The 21516-nt window shown below is 43.2% G+C and overlaps 1 long non-coding RNA gene across 2 annotated transcripts in view; it reads right to left on the bottom strand.

The window, feature by feature from the left end:
* Window positions 1–4222: 4222 nt before the first annotated feature.
* Window positions 4223–21516, bottom strand: part of LOC144455627 (uncharacterized) — a 38312-nt gene continuing 21018 nt past the window's right edge. Inside the window, exon 4 of one of the 2 annotated variants that reach the window (XR_013484346.1) lies at window positions 4223–5155. This is a non-coding gene — a long non-coding RNA (uncharacterized LOC144455627). The remainder of the gene's footprint in view (window positions 5156–21516) is intronic. The other variant, XR_013484347.1, reaches the window with a different exon arrangement.

The following is a 21516-nucleotide window of genomic DNA, read 5'->3' as shown; positions in this document are numbered from 1 at the left end:
AGAGTTATAGAGCTCCCCTTCCCACTTCCTGGGGAAGAGTAAGGTTTTCCCCGTACTTTCCTTGGAGGAGATGTTAGGCTGAGCCGTTCATCACCTGAAGGAGGCTGAAAAACTGGACTGGCCAATCAGAAAATGACATTTTGGCTCACTCACTCACATACCAATAATACTTTGAGACTCCAGAGTTCTCCTGCTGTGTCAGCAACCCCAAGACTGGATTAAGCTGACCAGGAGCTTTCTCCTGTTTATGACTGATAAAGACCAAGCACCTTGAACTGGACACTATCTTGATAATCTTGTTGTTTTACGGTCCTCTCTTGTTAAGACACTAGCTTGTTATGACACTCTCTTGTTTTATGACGTGCCCTTGTTCATGGCTGACAGAAACCAGACATCCTGGGGACACTCTCTTGTTCTATAGAAACCGTAATTTTGGCTGACAAAAGACATGCTGAGTTGAGGGAAAGAGGAGGGAACACTTCCTCACTCCATGGGTATGTAGTCTGCTTCAACTAACCTTTTTTTGAGCTCAGTTCAGGCCTGCAGCTCTCATGCATTCATATGCATGCCTACATGCTTTGAGAGAAATAAAGCCCTCATACAATCTAATTCTGTTTGTCTTTCTTAGACTGAACTCTGGAGGTTGTCACTCACAAAGTACCTTGAGATAACTTTCTGAGGATTCACATCTGAGAGGCAAGTGAGGTGCTACAGATGATCCTTGTTACAGAAAGCTTCTTAAAAATCTCATCAAACCTAAATCAGCCTCTCTGCGACTTGTACCCAGCGTTCCTAGGTCTAGCCTCCAGGGCCAAGCAGAGCAAGTCTACTCCTGTTCTCCATGGTGACCCTCCAAATAACTGAAAATAGTCATTATGCCCCCTCTCCAGGTCTTCCCTTCCCTTGGCTAAGTTCCTTCAATCAATTATGTATGGGATGGTCTTGAGTCCTTTCATCATTCTATTTACTCTCTTCTGGACTCCAGTTTGTCAATGTCTTTCCTAAATTGTGTGACCCACAAGTGGCCTGACCAGGGCAGAAGACTGCAGGATTATCACTTGCTTCATTAGGGACTCTGTGCTTCCCTTAATGTAGCCCAGGATGGTGTGACCTTTGGGGACTGCTATCATCCATCTAGGCCAACATCCTCAGAAACTGGAACCACTAGAGATGCAGTCATTTGCCTAATACCACCTGAGGACCTAAGCAGCAAAGCCTCAATGCAAGTCCAGGTTTTCTTACTCTAAATTAATGTTCTTTTCACCAGACTGTTCTGCCTCCCTTGGTCTTACCTTTATTGTGAGAGAAGTGCTTTTAATATAATAATATAGCCTTAAAAGACTATAGAAAGGTCAGTAATAATTTATTATGATTGCAAAGGCAAAAGAAAGGATTGGTGAATGGAGAGGATACACCCATTGAGAGATAGCGAAGCAGCCAAAGGCCAGCCATTGGAGGAGTAAGGTCAGTAACCTCACAGCACAGAGGGTAACTATAGGTCAAAAGCTCTGAATGGGAGACACTCATTGGTCTTGGCTACTGCCTTGGCTCCTACTTCTCATCACCTCAGGAACTCAAGGGAAGGTAGGCTTTATTGGAAAAGAGCAAGACAGGAACTTCAGACACAGGACCAGGAACACAGGGAGCCTGGGTTGGGGCACATGTCGTTTGTTGCTCATCTGGAAAATAAACAGAAGTTTTCATAAAAACCCCTTCACCCCTCTCTAACTTTGGCCACAGTCCTCCTCCTCACTCCCATGTGTGCTCCATACATCACCGCATAAAAATAGAATCTCAGAGCCCTTAGAGATCATTTATTTTAATCCTTTGAGGCACAGAGAAAAGTGACTTCCTTAAAGTCATGCAACAACTTAGTACAAAGCAGATTCTTTTCTATTCCATGAAGTTGAGGCTGGAAGCTCAGTAAGAGCATCCACTTCTCTGCTTTTTCCTAGATCTGGACTCCTGCCTACCAGCATCCTGGGCTGAGGCCTCAGAGCCACTACTTACCCCTTGCCCCATAGGATCCCTGCCTACCTGACTCTAGGGCTGGGGAGGGTGGACGGGAAACTTAAAGTCTTACTTGTTTTCCCGACAGGCCAATTGACATTGTTCCACAAATATGAAGTTGTTCCGGTTGCCTCCACAGCCCCCATAAAGGAATCGCTCACAACGGCGGGCAAACTTGTTGTAGTAGTATCGAGGAAAAGAACCCCTGCAGCTGCCAATGGACTGGGGCAGGGTACAGATCTCTGGGTGCAAAGCCACACAGTGTCAGGAGGCAAAATGTTGGGGAGGGGTCCTTGGAATCCAACAGGAGGCCTTTCCATCCTGGGCTCCAATGACACCTCCCCCTCATATCTTCACCATCATAACCCTCATTTCTCTGGGGCTCTAAGGTTTCTAGAACACTTTCGTCTCACTCAGCCTATATCTCACTCAGTAAGGTAGTTCATGCAACAGAGGCCCAGAGAGATGAAATATTGTACAAGTTAAGTGTCAAAGCCAGGATTTGAACCTTGGTCTTCTGACTCCAAATCTATGCTCTTTCTACTGCACGAGGCTTCCCCTATCGGGGCATGTCAAGTTCCCATGATGCCAGCCCCCTGAGAAACAACTTGGTCTCCCTCAGACAGCTGCAGGTAGAGCAGACCCTCAATTACAGCAACTCGAGGTGACGGTTCAGGATGCAATCAAACAGTGATTGGTAGCAGCAGCCAGATGCAGCTGTCTCTCCCGACCCTGGCCATACACACTTATCAGGGCTACCCTAGATCATCTTTTTAACTCGAATTCCCCTCTCTAGGCTTCAGTTTCCCATCTGCAGAATGGATTGTGAATGTCTCTTTTAGCTCTGACATTCTAAGGCATTTTGGCAACATGTAATTTTGGACAAATTATTGGGCTTGGAGTCAGAAAGACCTTAGTTGGAATCCCTCTGTAGAGACTAGCTAGGTGAGTCACTTAACCTCTCAGCCTCAGTCTCCTCTCCCATCAAATAGGGATAAGACTACCTATGGTACTTTACTACACAAAGTTGCTATGAAATTGTAATGAGATAGTCAATCAATAAGCATTTATTAAGTGTCAAGCGTTGTGTTAGTACTAGAGATACAAACATAGGAAAGAGACAATCCTTGCTCTCCAAGAGATAATATATATAATGTATTTTGTAAACCCTAAAGCACTATATAAATTATTATTCTATTTGTTTTATTCTATTTCATTCTATTTTCCTTTGCTTTGACTAGATGGTGTCAAAGGCTCCTACTGGCCCTGACATTCTGTGCTCTCTGTTCTAGCATCCCTTTAGTTTTAAATATAGTATGATCCTAAGGTCACAAATTTGGCAATAGAAGTGACCTTAGAAGTCATTTAGTCAATCAGTCAATTAAGCAACATATATTTATTAAGCACCTACTATATGTCAGAGACGTTGCTAGGGGCTAAGGTTAAAAAATAAAATAATAAAGAGTCCTTGACCTCGAGGAATTTGTATTCTATCAAGAGAACCCCAAAATTGCTATTCCAATTCCTTCATTTTACAGAGAAGGAAACTAAGGCCCAGAGAGGTTAAATGAACTACCAAGGGTCACATGGATAGTAAGTGACCAATGCAGGATTTGAATCCAGATCTTCTGACTTCAAATCCAGTGTTCCTCCACAGTACTATGCTAACTCAACATTCTATGTTCCTAAATAGGATTTTATTATTTCACTGTAATAGCAACTAGATCGGGGGAAGGAGTATTTGTAAACTAAGTTGCTCCCCACAATGTCTCCCTAGCCTAGCCCTCAGTACTCACCTGGGATGCTGGCTGTTGGCAATCATGGCAGCATCAGGAGCAGTAGCAATGGTTTCAAGTTGTCAACAAAGAAAGTTCCAAGAGTCATTTTCATTGTTGGCCCAACTACTGAGACGGTCTTAGCCTATACCTGGGAACCCTCCTACTGGGCCCAACCATCTGATGCTGAGGTCCTAACTCTGGTAGTCAAGGCACTCCCCCCATGGTCACTGCCACATCGGCACTCCCTCCCACCTCTGAGATGGTTCCTGGGTTGTACTCCCAGCACAGATGGCTTCCAGCTTCCAAGAGGCCCCACAAAAATATTCTGAACCAGGGTAGAATTCTTGGACCTGAAGGGATGGGCCTGTCTTCTGTCTCCTGGGAAAGAGCCCCTCCCAGGCCCGGCAGCCCCCCCTGACCTCCCCTTTTCCATGGTTCCTAGCATGTCCTAAACAAGCCCATTCACAGTGATATCACACAAAATCACATAACATGTATTCATTCAGACATGCTCATATATGTACATGCCTGTATGGGAGCCCCTATTCACACAAACATGTGAACATACTAAAAATCACATGACAGAAGCCACAACATAAAACTCCTGTGATTCCTTTGACCCCTCCCCCAGCACCTCTCTCCCCCAATCTTGGCACTTACCTGGTAAATCCCCTGACAGTGGTCATGGTGTAGTGATAGGACCAGCAGCAAAAATCGTCATGTTGGTGAGAGAAAGAGGTAGTTAGTTTTCTCATAGTGCTAACCACTGACCTTGACCCCTGAGCCCTGTCTCTGGGACTTTACCTCTAGCCCTGAGCTCTGACTTTGGGCCTTGAGCCCTTGCCCTCAGAACTAGCCCTAATCCCAGACTGATCTCTGATTTCCTCACCCTAGAATCCTGACCCTGAGCCTTCATCCTTAACTATGGCCTCTGACCTTGGTCCTGGCCCCACCCTCCCTAAGGGCAAACCTATGCCTGCTACTTTATCCTTCCCCTTTCCTCTAAATGGCCTAGGATCTCAGGCTTTGCTGAAAAATATTCAGAGCTGAAACCTTCCAATCTCCTGGGCCACTCTCAGAGAGAACTCCAGCCTGTGAGATGATGAAAGGATTGGGATACAGCAATTACCCTCCCCAACTTTTCCGTTCTCAGGAGACACCAAAGAAATGCTCTGAGTCATGGCAAGGACCCCTGAGCCTGGAATGTTCAGCTAAGAGCAGGCTTGGGGATGTCCCTCTCTAGGAAAAGACTGCCTTCCCCTCACCTTCTATAACCCTTGTAGCCAAGGCTTCTTTCCTAGGCATACTCACCTCACAAGGTTCTGTTCCCTATCCTACCAAATACTTATTTTCTTGGGGCCACCTACCTGCAAAGAAAATGAAGTGTCAGAAAGGAGCTAAGCAGGGTAAACAGAGGGGTGGGAAGAGAGGCCAGCCTGGGGCTAGGATTAAACCTGGTAGTGGGGCCTGGGAGCAACTGGAAGTGGCTGGGCTCAGTCCACTCCAAGGAGACAGTTCTAAGGATCAAGCAGGGTAATGCCTGGGACAGGAAAGTGAGTGCCTGAGTGTCCACCCATGAAGAACTTTCAAGTGTCAGGACTTCGTCAGTTAAGCATTGCTTTTCCAAGCAATGGAAAAGAAAAAATAGTCCCCATCAAGGTACTTTAATTCCAAACCACAGAAGATCATTTGTCCATCATGAGAAAAAAAAGACTAGAATATAATTTTCAAAAAGAAAAATCAAACTGCACCCCCAGAATCCTATACCTAAGCTAAACCAGTACTGATATTAAAGCATTTTAATGAATATTTTTGATTCCTCACAACATTTCTGATCATTTTTACAAGGGAAAAAAAAAAGGCCAGGCTTAAGCCTTTGATATATGCATATCAGCTCAGGAACAAAAATCAGCGGTGAACCTCAGGTAAAATTCTAAAGTGTTAAATCAATAAAAGAGAATTCCATAAAAAAAAATTATTTAAGGTAAATGAATTAACAACTGCACCATTTGTTTACTTGTTTGTCTGTTTGTTTTAGTCTGGACCTATGATTTCATGGGTGGGGTAAGCCCTATAGCAATGATAAAATTCTCTCTCCCCTAGAATCTTTTGATCCTATAAAGCTGTATAATTATTAAATTAATCATTAGCAGAAGCATGTATGCATGTGCCTGTATAACAACTAAATTTTAGAGGGAAAAGTTAGTCAAATTACAAAAGAATCTAGACAGATATTGAGAGATTTCAATACCCCACTTTTGTTATGTGATAAGTCAAATAAGGGCAGTTCGATGTCACCATATGCATGGAGCACCAGATTGAAGTCAGAAAGACTCATCTTCATGAGTTCAAATTTGGCCTCAGACACTTGCTAGCTGTGTGACCCTAGGCAAGTCACTTAACCCTCTTTGCCTCAGTTTCTCATCTGTAAAATGAGCTGGAGAAGGAAATGGCAAACCACTCCAGTATCTTTGCCAAGAAAACCCCAAATGGGGTCAACGAAGAGCCGGACACAACTGAAATGACTGAACAACTAATAACAAAAGTTAAATTAAAAGAGTAAACTGCAGTTATAGAATTTAACATAATACTAGAAAAAAAAGACGATGTATATGGAGAGAACTGAAACAGTTTACTAGACAATTTTTTTCAAATATGCCTAAGACATAAATAAAAATTGATTAAGCCTTAAAGGAATAAAGAATTTATAATCATTATTTTGTTTTGTTTTGTTTTTTTGGCAATTGGGGTTAAGTGACTTGCCCAGGGTCACACAGCTAGTAAGTGTCAAGTGTTTAGTCTGAGGCTGGATTTGAACTCCAGTGCTATATCCACTGTGCCACCTAGCTGCCCCTATAATCATTAATTTTTAAATGCTACTTTTATAGATGATAATATAATTAGAGTAATCATAAGAGAAATGGGATCAAAAGTCTAAAATGAGATTTGCTTAAGAGTGATAGGATCATAATTTTGGGGGAAGGAGTGAGGCAATCAGGGTTAAGTGACTAGCCCAGGGTCACACAGCTAGTAAGTGTCAAGTATCTGAGGCCATATTTGAACTCAAGTCCTCCTAACTCCAAGACCAGAGCTTTATCTCCTGTGCTACCTAGCTGCCCCTAAGAGTGATAGGATCAAAGAAAAAATAATAAAAGCATTTCCTTCTCCAACTCATTTTACAGATGAGAAAACTGAGGCAAACAGGGTTAAGTGACTTGCTCAGGATCACACAGCCAATAAGCGTCTGAGGTCAGACTTGGACTCAGGTCTTCCTGACTCCAGGCCCAGCACTCTATCCACTAGCTGCCCCCTAGCCCCAGGCTATACAACCTCCTGCCTATATTTACACCAGCCTCTGCTTAAGGCCCATCTCAGTGTTTACACCCTTCCCTGGAGGCTGGTCAGAGCCTCTCTATCCATACATAATCACAAAGTTACAAAATATAAGAGCCTGAAGAGACCTTAGAATATATCAGAATTATAGAGCCCTCAGATGACATCATCAACAAAACCACATCAATTATAGAAACTAAGTCCCAGAGAAGTAAAGGGATTTGCCCAAGGTCACACAATAAATAGAAAAGCTAGAACTCAAATCCAAGAATTCTGATTCCAAGATCAGTGCTTGTTTTTCTCAAAATTCTACTCTGGGACTCCAAAGTCATGGGGTTCCAATCCCCAACTGCAGCATTTCCAGGTGATCGTACAGTACTTCATCGTGGTAAAGTTGTTTTTACTGCCACTGTAGTTAATCTAGGTGAATTGTTTTATTTAGCATTTTATTTTTCCCCAATTATATGTGAAAACCATTTTCAACATTCATTTTTAAAACTGAGTTCCAAATTCTCTCCCTCCTTCCCTACCTCCCTCATTGAGAAGGCAAGCAATTTGATATAGGTTATATGTGTGCTGTTATGCAAAACATATTTCTAGGTGACTTGTTGAAAGGTGAGGCCTATCTGGGTCCCTTCTGGAGTCCTACAAAAGGCATCATGCCAGTGGTCTTTCCCCAAAAGCCACCAGCTGGCTTGTCCAGCAGCTGGGCCATACTGCACAGAAGTGCACATGGTGGAGCAGTCATGACTTTAAGTTTGAGGCCATCCTATATTTACACCAGCCTCTGCTTAAGGTCTATCTCAGTTAGTGTTAAACCCCAGGCAGGGACCAAGGCAGAAAAGGAAAGTGGAATCCTAGTTTCAGAAGCTGTTGTATTTCAGTTCCTGCTACACCTTCTTAGTAAATATCCCTTGGTAAAAGCTAATTGATGTTAATTTGTCCACTGATATTGAGGTGAAATTAACTGATAATGACATCAAGTTGATATTGGGGAGATATTGACAAGTCAGTTGATATGGGGGGAACACACAGGATGGTGGCTCAAAATTCTTGTATTAATATAAGAGATACAGCTACACAATCCCTCAGAGTTCTGTAGATAAACCCTATAAGTGCATTCTTATGGTCTGGAGTATGTAAAGATGGTGGGGAGAAATGAAACTCAGAATCCTGGAATCTGAGTTAGAAGAGATTCTCTCATCTTAGGTATTAGATATCCCTCTGACTTTTGTGCTGTCGTATTTCTGCTGAGCATGTCATTTATTATTCCTTTATCTAAATCATTAAAACAAAGTTATAACCATCCTGGGCCCAATACAGATCCCTGAGATACTCTACAAGGGGCCCATTAATGACTTCTCTTTGAGGTTAGCCATTCAGCCAGGTCCATGTCCATCTAATCGTATTATTGTCTAGTCCACATCTCCTCATATTTTCCACCATAATAGCTTTATTATTATTAAAAGCACTGAGATGCTTTATGCTTTTTGTTACTAAGATCTACATGAATCATATCTGTATCATTCCCTTAATCAACTATTTTAATAACCATGACAAAAAAATAAAAAGGAATAAGGTTATTCTGTGATTACCTATTTTGATGAAGAGATGATAGCTCTCGGTAATTGACATTTTCTTTTCAATTTGTTCACTAATCATCTCCTTAGTGATTTATTCCAGAATTTTCCCAGCAATTGAAGTCAAGGTTACAGTCCTATAGTTTGCAAATTCTGTTTTCTTCCCTCTTTTTGAAAACCAGAACATTTGTTCTTCTTTAGATCTACAGGACCTCACCTATTTTCCATAATCTTTCAAATATGACAGTGGCTCAACGCTCAAACCTGCAGTATTTGCAACGCCCACGGAGATAGCTCATCTGGACCAGGTAATTTGAACTCGCTAGGGCCTCTCTTACTATTACATTCCTTATCTTGGCCATCAACTCCCTGCTAGTCATTTTTGTCCTGTCTTCTCTCTGTTGTCAGTTAACACCATCCTATGCAAGTCAAGACATTGCCCTTGTGATGTCATTGGTCCTCTTTGAGAATGAAGGATGAAGAACAACTTCTACCCCAAGCAGTGATCTGAATGCAGTTTTTCTTCTGTGAATTTCTGAACAGTTCAACTTCTACGCTTCCTCTATTCATTGTAGTTACTCTCTATGGTATCTGGCAGGATGAGTAGACTTTGAGGGTCTCTCCCTCCCCCATCATTTTTAATGTAAAGCCCTTTTGATAATATTTGCAAAATCTTCAGCAAATATATTCTTACCAGCCTTTGTGAGCTATGCAACATCGGTGGCCAGAAGTCTGTCATCCCTAATTTTAAGCCACGATCCAGAAAATGTAAATCCTATTGTCAGATAGCACCTTCTTTGCCAGATGTCTACGTCCCAGATTAATTTCTCTCTTCTGCATCCCTTGGCTTAAGTGGAAAGCAGAGAGGGAAATACAACCCGTGCCCTTATGGTCTTTGGTTTCTTATTCAAGATCTTGTTAACTTTGGTAATACATCATCATTTGTGACCAAATGAATTACCAGAAATGGACAGTGGTCATTTGCTTTGATAAGACTTAATAGATTATTTAGGATGCATATTCTGGGAAGACAGTAGCCCTCTTTGTTGTCCATGCCAGATCAACAACTGGCTGCCTTGGTACCCTAGAGCAGAGAAATCACCAACAATCACCACTTTCTTCTTCTTCCTCAGACAATTACTGGCTGCTCTTCCACCTAATAGCTTCTGTGGCTGCTCTAGGAAGGACAAATAGCTGCTTTCTCTTCAGAGGATCCATCTCTCTCCTCCATGAAAGGCTTCAAATTTGCTCATGGACAATTAAATGCAGAATATATACACAACAAATGCAGCATGGTTTCAGGTGGGGGCCATTAACAACAAGGGAGACTAAGGAAAGGTCTCTTAAAGGAGGGGGTGGCACATAAGCTGAGTCTTGAAGGGAGTCACAGTTTCCAAAGAGGCAGAGGTGAAGAGAGAGCATTCTAGGTATGGAAGACCATTCATTTCCAGCCCTGTAGAAACCTAATCATTTCCAAACACAGGAGTCTGTGTTTTTATTTCTGAAACTCCAGAATCTATGCCCACGAGGAGCTCAGCAAGGAGCTCAGATGCTGAGCTCCAAATGCCACCCTGAGATCATACTTTTTCAATCTCCCTGGTCATCACTCTTCTATATGTGGTCTCCCCCATTAGAATATAAACTCCTTGAGGCAAGGATTGCCTCATTTTTATATGTTTATCCCCATTGCTTAGTGTAGTGCCTAGCATGTAGGAAGTGCTTTTAAAAATGCTTTTTCATTCATTCATTCATCTGCTTTTTCCAATAGTAATGGTGTTGATGATGAATAACAAGAATTTACATTTCTAGGTTTACAAAGTGATTTCTTCACAATAGTTTTGTAATGAGGATGTTGAGACTTAGAACAGTAAAGTGACTTGCCCATGGTCACACATCAAGCTTTTATTAAGAACCTCCTGTGTGCCAGGTGCTATGCTAAGCACTAGGGATACTGATACCAAATAAGAAATCTCTTAATCAAGGAGATTACATTTTGTCAGGGTCAACAACAAGCATGTAAATAAGTCCATACTAAACATTCATATATATATATTAGGGAGAGAGAAGGAAAGAGACAGAGACAGAGAACACATAAGAAATAAATTCAAGGTATTTAGAGACAGGAAGGTACTAGCATTTGAAGAGAGAGAAAGAGGGATCAGGCTGCTAGGTGGCACAGTGGATAAAATGTGGGGGCTTGGAGTCAGGAAAACTCATCTTCCCAAGTTCAAATCCAGCCTCAGCTATGTGACCGCGGGCAAGTCACTTAACCCTATTTACCTCAGTTTCCTCATCTGTAAAATGAGCTGGAGAATGACAAACCATTTTAACATCTTTGCCAAAACAAAATAAAACAAAACAAAACCCAAATGGGGTCATGAAGAGTTGCACATGACTGAAAAACAGCTGAAAGAGAGGGATCAGCAAAGATGCCATGCAGGAGATGATTCTTGAGTAAGCTTCAGAAGCTAGTTCCAAACCCAGATGTTCAAGCACAGCACTCTCCCTATCCTATTCTGAAAACCTAACCCTTGTCTCAGGGTATTTCAAGGAAGAAAAAGAAAGCCTCCAAGCCTAGGCTAAGGAATTGAGAACTCTTTTCTCCTGGATGGAATGAGCATCTTCAGATGGGAGATCTTCCTCCATCCCAGTGGCTGGAGGAGGGAGCCTGGGAAGGCTTTGGGTGACAGTCCCTGCTGGGGGTGAAGAGAAGGGTGGAAGGTCATAGAGGCCATGCTCCAGCTCTTCAACCTTGGAGGCCTTAACCATCTCCATCCATTTTCGATTAGGCACAGTCCATTCTTAGCTTGGCTGTGCTTGGCTGCACCTGGCCCTAGGCCAGGGAACAGTCTGCTCCCTCCATGGCCCTACAAGGGAAGGAATTGATATTCAATATCGGAGACATTGTATTAGCTAAATGGATGGGATTTGTGTGTGGGTGAGTGAGAGTTTGCATGTGAGGTGAGAGCAGGCAGTACCTGAACCAAGGAGTTTGGGGCAGAATTTCCCACTGCTTCCACAGGACTGACCCTGGGTCTACCTCAAATAGCTTGGGAGAGAGGGAATAATAATAATCACAGCTCACATTTTAATAGTTCTTTACTATTTACAAAGCACTTTCTCCACCACAACCCTGTAAGGCAGGCAATACCAATATTTATCATCCCCATTTTACAGATGACAAAACCGAAGCTCTGAGACACGGTTTGCCCGAAGTCACATAGCTAGTAAGTGACCATGAGTCAGGACTAGAACCCAAGTCTTATGCCTCTCAATCCATGGTTCTCTCTACACGACATTGGGATGCCTATCCTTAAGGCTTCTTAGTCTTCCCTGTAGTACAGGGAGAAGAGCCGTTGGCCCTGGAATCAGGGTTCACTCCCGATATTAAGCAAGTCACAGCCCCCTTGGGCTTTTGAAAGGGTTGGACTCCATGGGATTCCACTGCCTCTGAGGTTCCTTCCGGCTCTACATCTGAGGACCTATGGTATCTTGTCACAGCCAAAGGATCCTTTTGTTCAAGTCTTACATTTTGAGGGAAAAAAGGAATGAAAATGTCCAACTTCAATCCCAGATCAAAAAAGCTACCTCCTTTGAAGTGAGTCCAGAGAGGACATGATGAAGACCATGGGATTATTATCACAGTTTTTTTGTTTTTTTTTTTGTTAAACAATTGGGGTTAAGTGGCTTGCCCAGGGTCACACAGCTGGTAAGGGTCAAGTGTTTGGTCTGAGGCTGGATTTGAACTCAGGTCCTCTTGACTTCAGGGCCAGTGATCTATCCACTGTGCCACCTAGCTACCCCTTTGGGCTTTTAATCTTGTTTAAGACATGGAAGATTATGTGTGCCCCCCCCCCACATTGCATGTACTCCTAAGTTAACCTTTAAGAACTGATCAGAGTCTGGGGCAGCTAGGTGATGCAATGGATAGAGCATCAGCCCTGGAATCAGGAGGACCTGAGTTCAAATTCAGTCTCAGACACTTGACACATACTAGCTGTGTGACTCTCACCAAAAAAAAAAAAAAAGAACTGATCAGAGTCACTTCCCAGCCACAATGGAGCACCAAAGAACTTTGGTGGGGAAAAAAAGAAAAAACATATATATATATGTAAAATTCTTTTGTTATGCCACAGGTTTATTTTTAATTTTGTTGGCAGTAGCCTTTGGCGTATAACAGATGGTGATGGAGGGAATCAAGGAGCATAGCATGCAGAGGGTAAAGAGAAGACAACCTGGGGGATTCCCTCCCCAAGAAGATGAGGAGACGGGCATGGAATGTACCTAAAGTCAGAGGAAGGAATCTTGAGTGAGCTGAGTCTTGGGATTGGACCAGGGAGAACTTTTGAAGCTGGAGGCATGGGGCGCAAGCTGCCTGCCCAGCAATAATACTGAACAGATGCCCCCAGTTCTGGCCCAGGGCAATGGCCGTTTTCTACCACATCTGTACCCCATCTCCAAGTCATGAATCAGCCTGCCTGGAGAGAATAAGGATAGGTACTGCATGGATAGACAGGGTAAGACCCTCTGCTCCTTCTTTAAAAATGAGAGGGATATATTAGGCGGTTTCTAAGGTTCCTTCCACCTCTAAATCTTATGGTCCTATGCTCACCCCCTCACCCAAGAAATTCATGAATGGATACCTTTCATTTCATATCCCATAGTGATTTACAACTCTAAGACACACACACACACACACACACACACACACACACACACACACACTCGTACTCATCAATGTTTGAAGTTACTTTGCTTTCTCCAGGCCTGCTTTGCCCTCTCCTCCCATATCCCCTGGCTGAGCAGCAGTGATTCATGATATGAGGAAGAGGGATAGGAGCCAGGTTGTTGCCTAAGATTATTGTATCACAGGAAGAAACGGAGACCAGAGAGAGGAAATGATCTATCCAAGTCCACCTAGGAAGTAAGTAGCAGAACTAAGGGACACATTCTATGGGTAGTAAGGAAGAGCTTCTTCCTCTGAGGCCAGGAGAGCAGGGATTGTTTGCTTTCATCTTTGTGTCTTCAATATCTATCATGTTGTTATTGTTTAGTCATCTTTCAGTCATGTCTGACTCTTCATGACTCCATTTGGGGTTTTCTTGGCAAAACCATTTTGCCATTTCCTTCTCCAGTTCATTTCACAGATGAGAAACTGAGGCAAACAGAATTAGGTGACCCAGGGTCACATAGCTAGCAAGTATCTGAGGCTGGATTTGAAGGCATGAAGATGAATCTCCTGATTGTAAGCCCAGTACTCTGTCCACTGGGCCACCTAACGGCCCCAGTACCTAGCAGAGTTTTGAACAAAGTAGACACTTAATAGGGCAACTAGGTGGCACAGTGAATAGAGTGACAGGCTTGGAGTCAGGAAGATCTGAGTTCAAATCCAGCCTCAGACACTCTCAGCTGTGGGATCCCGGGCAAGTCACTTAACCCTGTTTGCCTCAGACTCCTCATCTGCAAAAATGAGCTGGAGAAGAAAATTTTTACCAAGAAAACCCCAAATGGAATCATAGAGTTGGATATAACTGAAATAACTGAACAACCACAAAGACATTTAATAAATGTTTGTCAATTTGAACTCAGGTCTTTAGACCCCAAAGCCAGTGTTCTTTCTGCTTCACCACGCTGTCACCTCAAAGTTGTCCCCATCCACAACTCTGAACTTTCTCTGGATTGCTCCAATGTTTCTGGAATGTATTCTATGTCCACTTCTGTATCCTCTGGCCCCCTCTTGTGATATTTGACTCCTAGGTTCTGTCCAAACACATCCCAGGGCTCCTAACACATCCCAGGTTCCTGAGTCCCTCCTGCCTAGGGAGAACCCCATTAGCAGGAGGTGGAGCTAGGAGAACAGTTGATTGCAAATTATATTGTGATTTCCTGGAAAGAACACTGAATTTAAAGTCAGATGATCTGGATTCAAATCTTGACTTTACCACTTCTTATGTGACCTTGGAGAAGACATTTAATCTCTCTAGCCATCAATCCCCCATCTTTAAATTTAGATGATTGGTCTAGATGATGTCTCAGGTTCTTTCTTGCTATAAAATTCTATAATCTTAGTAATATTCTCACTGTATGTTAGTTTCTTCATCTATAAAATGAAAGATTTGGAAAGTCACTAAACTGTTCATATCCTTTAACCCAGCTACCCAGCTATGGGGCATATATCTCAAGCTCAACCACAAAAAGAAAAGTTTCATATATCAACCAATCAACAAGCGTTTACTAAGCATCTATTATGTGCCAGGAACTATCCTGGAGATACAAAGAGAAAAAATGGATTAATTTCTGCCTTCAAGGAGCTTGCATTCTATTGGGAGGAGATGAAATCACATGGAGGAGGATGAGAAGGATGAGGACAAGAAGGAGGAGGAGAAGGAAGAAAGGGGGGAGAGGAAAGAAAAGGAGGAGAGGGGAGGGGGAGGGAGAGGAGGGGAGGAGAGGGGCAGGGGAGGGGAAAAGAGAAGAGAGGAGGGGAGAGAGAGAGAGAAAAGAGGTGAGGAGAGGGGGAGGGAGAGAGGAAAGGGAGGGGGAGAGAGAGAAGAAGAAGAAGAAGGAGAAGAAGAAGGAGGAGGAGGAGGAGGAGGAGGAGGAGGAAAGAGAAAAGAGAGAACAAAGTATGTAACAAAATATTCATAGCAGTATTCTGTAGTAGGAAAAAAATTAAGAAACAAAGTGTTTAACTATTGTGCAATGACCAAAGTGTGATTATGTGAGTGGAATGGAATATTATGGTGCCATAAGAAATAATGAATTAAGAGGAATTCAAAAAAATAGGGGGGTGGGAGGGGCAGCTAAGTGGCACAGTGGATAGAGCACCAGCCCTGAAGTCAGGAAGACCTGAGTTCAAATCCGACCTCAGACCAAATACTTGACACTTACTCTGGGCAAGTCACTTAACCCCAACTGCCTAAAAAAAAATATGAGAGAGTTGGATGAACAGAAGCAGAGAGAAGAGTAAAAACCAAGAGAATGATCCATGCAATGATTACGATACTATAAGCAAAACAATACTAAAACATTCTTAAGCTCATAATTGCAATGTTCAATCATGATTCTAAAGAGAAGAAACATCCTCTCTGCAGAAAGGTGGAGGGGGGGACTGTGGATATGGAATGATGCACTATGAGTACAACGTGATTGCTTTGTTGGCTGAATGTGGCTTGAATTTTTATTTGTTAAGAGGGAAGATCGAATTGCAGAGGGAAAGGAAGATCAATAAGTTTGGAAATTATTCTGATTTTTTAAAAAAAGCAAAAATAAAAATTGTTAATTGGGGAGGAATAAAATGAAAGGTGTGCGGTAGATGGTCCTTCTAGGTCTAGATCTTATGAAATTCTTCATCCTTGCAATATATAACCTTCATGATTGTCCTAGACTAGTAACGGGCTGAGTCAGGTGGAAGGACGGGCCTTGGGGCTGGGCACAGAGTAGGCCTAGGTTCCTACCTAGTAAGAAAGGGCCTCGTCAACCTGGAACCCTCCATCCCCAACACACATAAGCATCTGTCCAGGCCCCCTTCCTACATAGACACTCTCCCAAGGGATCCCATCCCTGCAAATACCTTTACGGAAGCTCCCCAGCCCTGGAAGCAATAGCATGGAGAAGAGAGTGAGCCTTAGGAAGAAGACAAGCCTGGTGGGCTTCATGTTGCTGCTGGGGGGGAAAAATCAATGTCGTGGTTGTGGTTCTACTCATGGTTATATTTAGGGGTGGGGCATGACCCCAGGAGGGCTCCTAGGAGGAGCTGAGCCCCAGTTCCCTTCCTTCCCCCCCCCATCTTTAACTCCATCTCCCCTGGGGCCATGGATTAATACTGTTCCGTTGCCATCAGTGTAGTGCCCTAGGCAGGACAATAAGCACCTGGGCACCCAGCCACAAAACTACTAAAGGCACTTGGCACAAAAGCTGGCCTGATCCCTGCTGGTGATCCCATACAGACTCTCACTTAGATTGGAAACATGATAGAGTAAAAAGAACACTGGCCTTGGGATCAGGCAGCTTGGGTTGGAACCCTGACTGTCCCTTCCCCTTTCTGGGACTTAACCTGCTCAGCTGGAAAATGACTGAATTTTATCTAAGGACCATTTCGTCTCTGCCATTCTGTGATCCTATGATCCCATCCTTTGAAGCTCTAGTCAAATAGGAGGCTCTGAGCAGCTAGGGATTGCTTGGAACGGGAGAGAGACAGCTCTAATTCTTCTTCAAGGGGTCAAGAAGGAGCAGAGATGACTGACAAAGATTTTGTGATAAAAATAGAAACTCCAAAACTAGGAGTTAGAAAGGATTCTAGCCACCAACTAATCCAACCCAAATCTGGAAAGGAATCTCCCCCATAATATTCCTCCCACCCACCCCCCAACCAAGTGGACATTCAGTCTTTGAAGATTCCTGCCAGGCACCCCATGCCACCTAACAGAAAACAAAAATCTGTCCCTTAGAAACTTCCACCCATTTCTCTGAGTTCTGGGATTAAACAGAACTAGCCTCTACAAACAACCTTTCAAATGTTTAAAGAAACTGAGCCCCACTCCTCCTATATCTTCTCTTCAGGCTACACAGCCTCAGTTCCTTCACACTGCAACCACTCGGCTCTGCTGCTGTGTTCTGTTCTCTTCTCTTCTTTTTCCACATAGGGTATCAAACCCTTACCTGTGGGTGCTCTGCCCAAAGGAATGCAAATTTTGATCTCTGAAACTTTTTTTTTCTTAAGGACCAAGCTTTAAACCCAAATCACTCTGGCTCTCATTGATTGGCCAACAATATGTCCCAGGCCAAGCCTCACTTGGTCATTGTTTGGGCCCTGGTTGGCTCAGAGTGAATGTAAATAGCAGTTATTTCTATTTTGGCCAGAAACCCTGAGGGTCTTTCCCTCCCAGATTGATTTTTTTTTCTTTTAACTAGGTAATAAAGGCTCTTCTCTGTTTCATTTCCTACCGAGCCTTAATTACTGATTGGGGCACTGCCGTGGTGAAACTGAGACCTGGGAAAAGATCTTAGCTTAAAAAGGCCAAGGTCTCCCAGTGCATCCAGGGCCATCTCCAGCGATCCTCATCTATATCTCACCACTGGACTCAGATTGCTCGGGAGGAGAGAGTGAGGCTGGTGAGTTGCCACAGCCTCTCTCTCTCTCAAATCCAATTCACTTGCATGGCATGGCATCACCTCCCTGATGCCACCGTCCTCTTGGAGAAGGAAGAACAAACAACAACCACCACCACCCTGGGGCTCTGTTAGTGACTAATCTGACAGTATTCCACAGGAAGGAGCAGATGCTAGGTGATCTATCCCACATTCACCAAAGAAAGTTCTTGTGCTCTACCCCACTGATGGGGAGTGCAAGAGAAGAAGCAGGCTCTCTATGGTTAGCAGCAAGTAGACAACCTTCCATCTCTCAGCTCTTTCCCTGAGTGGCCATAGAAGCTCACTCATCTAAAGTGGGAAGGGTAGTGTGTATTGACCCAATCAGAGTAAACTATGAGTCCCCATCCTACTGAAAACTTTGCCTCTTCCCTGAACATGTTGTATTTCACTGAGCCCTAGTCATGTGATCTGGGTATAACTGGGGCAGCTAGGTGGTACAGCATATAGACTGCTGGATCTGGAATTAGGAAAATTCAGGTTCAAATCATATATTACTAATAACTACAGGAATATTCCTAACTGTATGCAGTGCTTTACTTTTGGCATATGAACAAGCAAAAGCAATATGCCAATACATAATAAAGGCATCTTCCTGGAAGCTGCTCTCCAGCGGCCTTCCTGGATCTGAGAGGATTCCAGATAGTACATAGGCTGCTCTGAACCAAAAAGTTCCTGGCTTGTTTAATATCCAGGCTGGACCTCCTGTGAGCAGATAAAGAAGTGTAGGAAATACAATATATTTTCCAATGGCTGTTGACATGTGTTTTCAGTAGGGCCTTTGGTAAAGCTTCAGGACCTCTGGACCCAGATCTCTTCTTCTTAATGTAGTGTATAGACTCTGGCTCCAATTGACTCAGAAGACAGAGGCTTCCCAGGCTGGTATTTTTTTCCCATTCAATGCCCTGTGCTGGCAGGGAACTGCTTTTCACGGTATCTAGCTCATCATTCACAGAGCATGATAAGTGGGTTTAATAGCTGGTCCTGGCAAGAATAAGCCAACTATAACATTCCATGATGGCATCTCCTTCTGACCTTGAAACTTTTAATTACCATTTCTAGAGGCCAGGAGGTATGTCACATCCCCTCTCAGGCTCTGGATTTTAGGATGTTCAGATTCATGGACTGGGCCAACCTGAAGCCCAAGGTTGTGGTCATCCAAGTGGCACAGATATTTAACTCGATTTAGCTCACTGTTTTGGTCACTCTCCTCCAAGTGCATTCCTGGAGGTAATAGGAAACCACTGGAATTCATTAAGGGAGAGAGGTACGTGCTTTAGGAAAAATCACTGTACTGGTTGAATGGAGAATGGACTGGAGTGGGGAGAGACTTGAGGCAGGCAGACTCATCAGCAGACTATTGCTATAGCCCAGGTGTGAGGTAATGAGGGCTGCACTGGAGGTGTGGCAGTGTCAGAGGAGAGAAAGGAGTATATTTGGGAGATGTTACACAGGTAAAATTGACAGGACTTGACAATAACTTGGAGCGGGAAGAGATAGTGGAGAGTCTATAATAACTCCTAGGTTGGGAGCCTGAGGGACTGGGAAGATGATATTGCCCTCTGTAATAGGGAAGGTAGGAGTAGAGGGAAGGTTTAGAGGGAAAGACAATAAGTTCTGTTTTGGACATATTAGCTTGAGATGTCTGAAATGTGAGATTGAAGGTCCACAGAAAGATTGGGGCAAGGTAGGTAGATTTGAGAATCATCAACATTGAGATGATAATTAAATTCATGGAAACTGAGGAGATCACTAAGTAACGTAGTATAGAGGGACAAGAGAAGAGGGCCCAGGACAGAACCCTCAGGGACACCTACAGTTAGAGGGGGTGATCTAGAAGAGCAAAGGAGACTGAGAGGGAGCAGTTTGATAGGTGGGAGAACCAGGAGAGAGGGTGTCCTGAAAACCTAGAGAGAAAAGAATATCAGGGAGGAGAGAGTGATCAATAGTGTCCAAGACTATAGAGAGGTCAAGGAGAGTGGTAGAGGACCTCTAGGTCACGCCACATGAGGTTTGGTTCAAGAAATTGGGGATGTTAGGGGCAGCTAGGTGGTGCAGTGGATAGAATTCTAACCTTGGAATCAGGAGGACCCGAGTTCAAATTCGAGCTCAGACACTTGACACTTACTAGCTGTATGACCTTGGGCAAGTCACTTAACCCCGATTGCCTCACCAAGAAAGAAAGAAAGAAAGAAAGAAAGAAAGAAAGAAAGAAAGAAAGAAAGAAAGAAAGAAAGAAAGAAAGAAAGAAAGAAAGAAAGAAAGAAAGAAAGAAAGAAAGAAAGAAAGAAAAGGAAAAAAAGAAAAAAAGAAACTGGAGATGTTTAGCTTGGAGAAGAAAAGATTTAGGGGAAATATAGCAACTGCTTCCAAATATTTGAAGCAAGAGGAAATAGTCATTACACTTTGCCCCCAGAAGGCAGAACTGGGATGGTAAGCATTCCCAAAGGGCAAATGTGGTCTTGACGTAAAAAAATCTGAGCTATCCCAAAGTGGAATGGGCTGCTCAGAAATGTAATGGATTCCCCTTCATTAGAGGTCTTCAAGCAAATATTTGATAACCACTTGCTGGTTATGTTACGGAAAAAATTCTTTTTCCAGTATGGGTTGTATTAGATGGCCTCTAACACTCTGTGATGCTGTGCTGTATCTTGATCTGTCCCCCACACAGATAACCAAAATCTTGTCTTGGGAGCAAACCCCTCCTCCATATAGTTCTTATGGCAATACCTCCAGTTCCAGTTGACTCCCTTCCTCATCCTAACTACCATCTTCCAGGGTACATGTTTCCCATTGCCCCCTAGCCCTCTGTGATATCAAGGCTCTACCCAGATTGCAGGAGTCAGAGGTCCAGCTAATTTCTGGTCATCCAGCCCTTTGGTGTCAAACTCAAAGAGAAATGAGGGGCTACTAAATCATACATAAGAATCACTGCAGGCCACATATTGACTCAGAAAACCACATATTAACATTATCTATGTTTTACTGTATTTTTATTTATTTTATTAAATATTTCTCAGTTATATTCTATTCTAGTGTGGGCCCACTCAGGAGTGTTGTGGGCTGATGGGGCCCTCAAGCCACGTGTTTGACACCTAAAATCTAGTCCAACCCATACCTGAGTAGGAATTTCCTCTATGACCTCTCTGACAAGTAATTATCAAGCCTCCGCTTAAAGACCTCCATTGATATCGTCATCTTGATATATACTCATTCATCCCCCTTCCCCCTCCCTTCCTTTTATGTGTTGTCTTCCCCTTAGAATGTAAGCTTCTTGAGCATAGAGACCACTTTTTCTTTTTGCTTCTATCTGTATTCACAGAGCTTAGCACAGTGCCCAGCACATAGTAAGGGCTTAATAAATGCTGGTTGACTGATACATTGTTGATAGAGTTGTGAATAATATAGCCATTCTGGAAAGCAATTTGGAATGATGCCCCAAAAGTTACTAAACCTTGCATGCCCCACTACTAGACCTATTCTCCAAAAAGAATTTTTTTAAAAAGAGGAAAAAGTCCAATATGTACACAAATGTTTATAGCAATTCTTTTTGTAGTGGCAAAGAACTGGAAATGAGGGGGTTTCCATCAATTAGGGAATGAGTGAGCTAATTACAGTATATGAATGTAATGGAATACTATTGTACTGTAAGAAATGAAAGAGGG

Source organism: Phascolarctos cinereus, unplaced genomic scaffold, assembly GCF_003287225.1.
Source record: "Phascolarctos cinereus isolate Bilbo 61053 unplaced genomic scaffold, phaCin_HiC Scaffold_2;HRSCAF=192, whole genome shotgun sequence".
NCBI lineage: Eukaryota > Metazoa > Chordata > Mammalia > Diprotodontia > Phascolarctidae > Phascolarctos > Phascolarctos cinereus.
The sequence above is the reverse complement of the archived record's forward strand: the minus strand, read 5'-3'. Positions and strand labels throughout refer to the sequence as shown.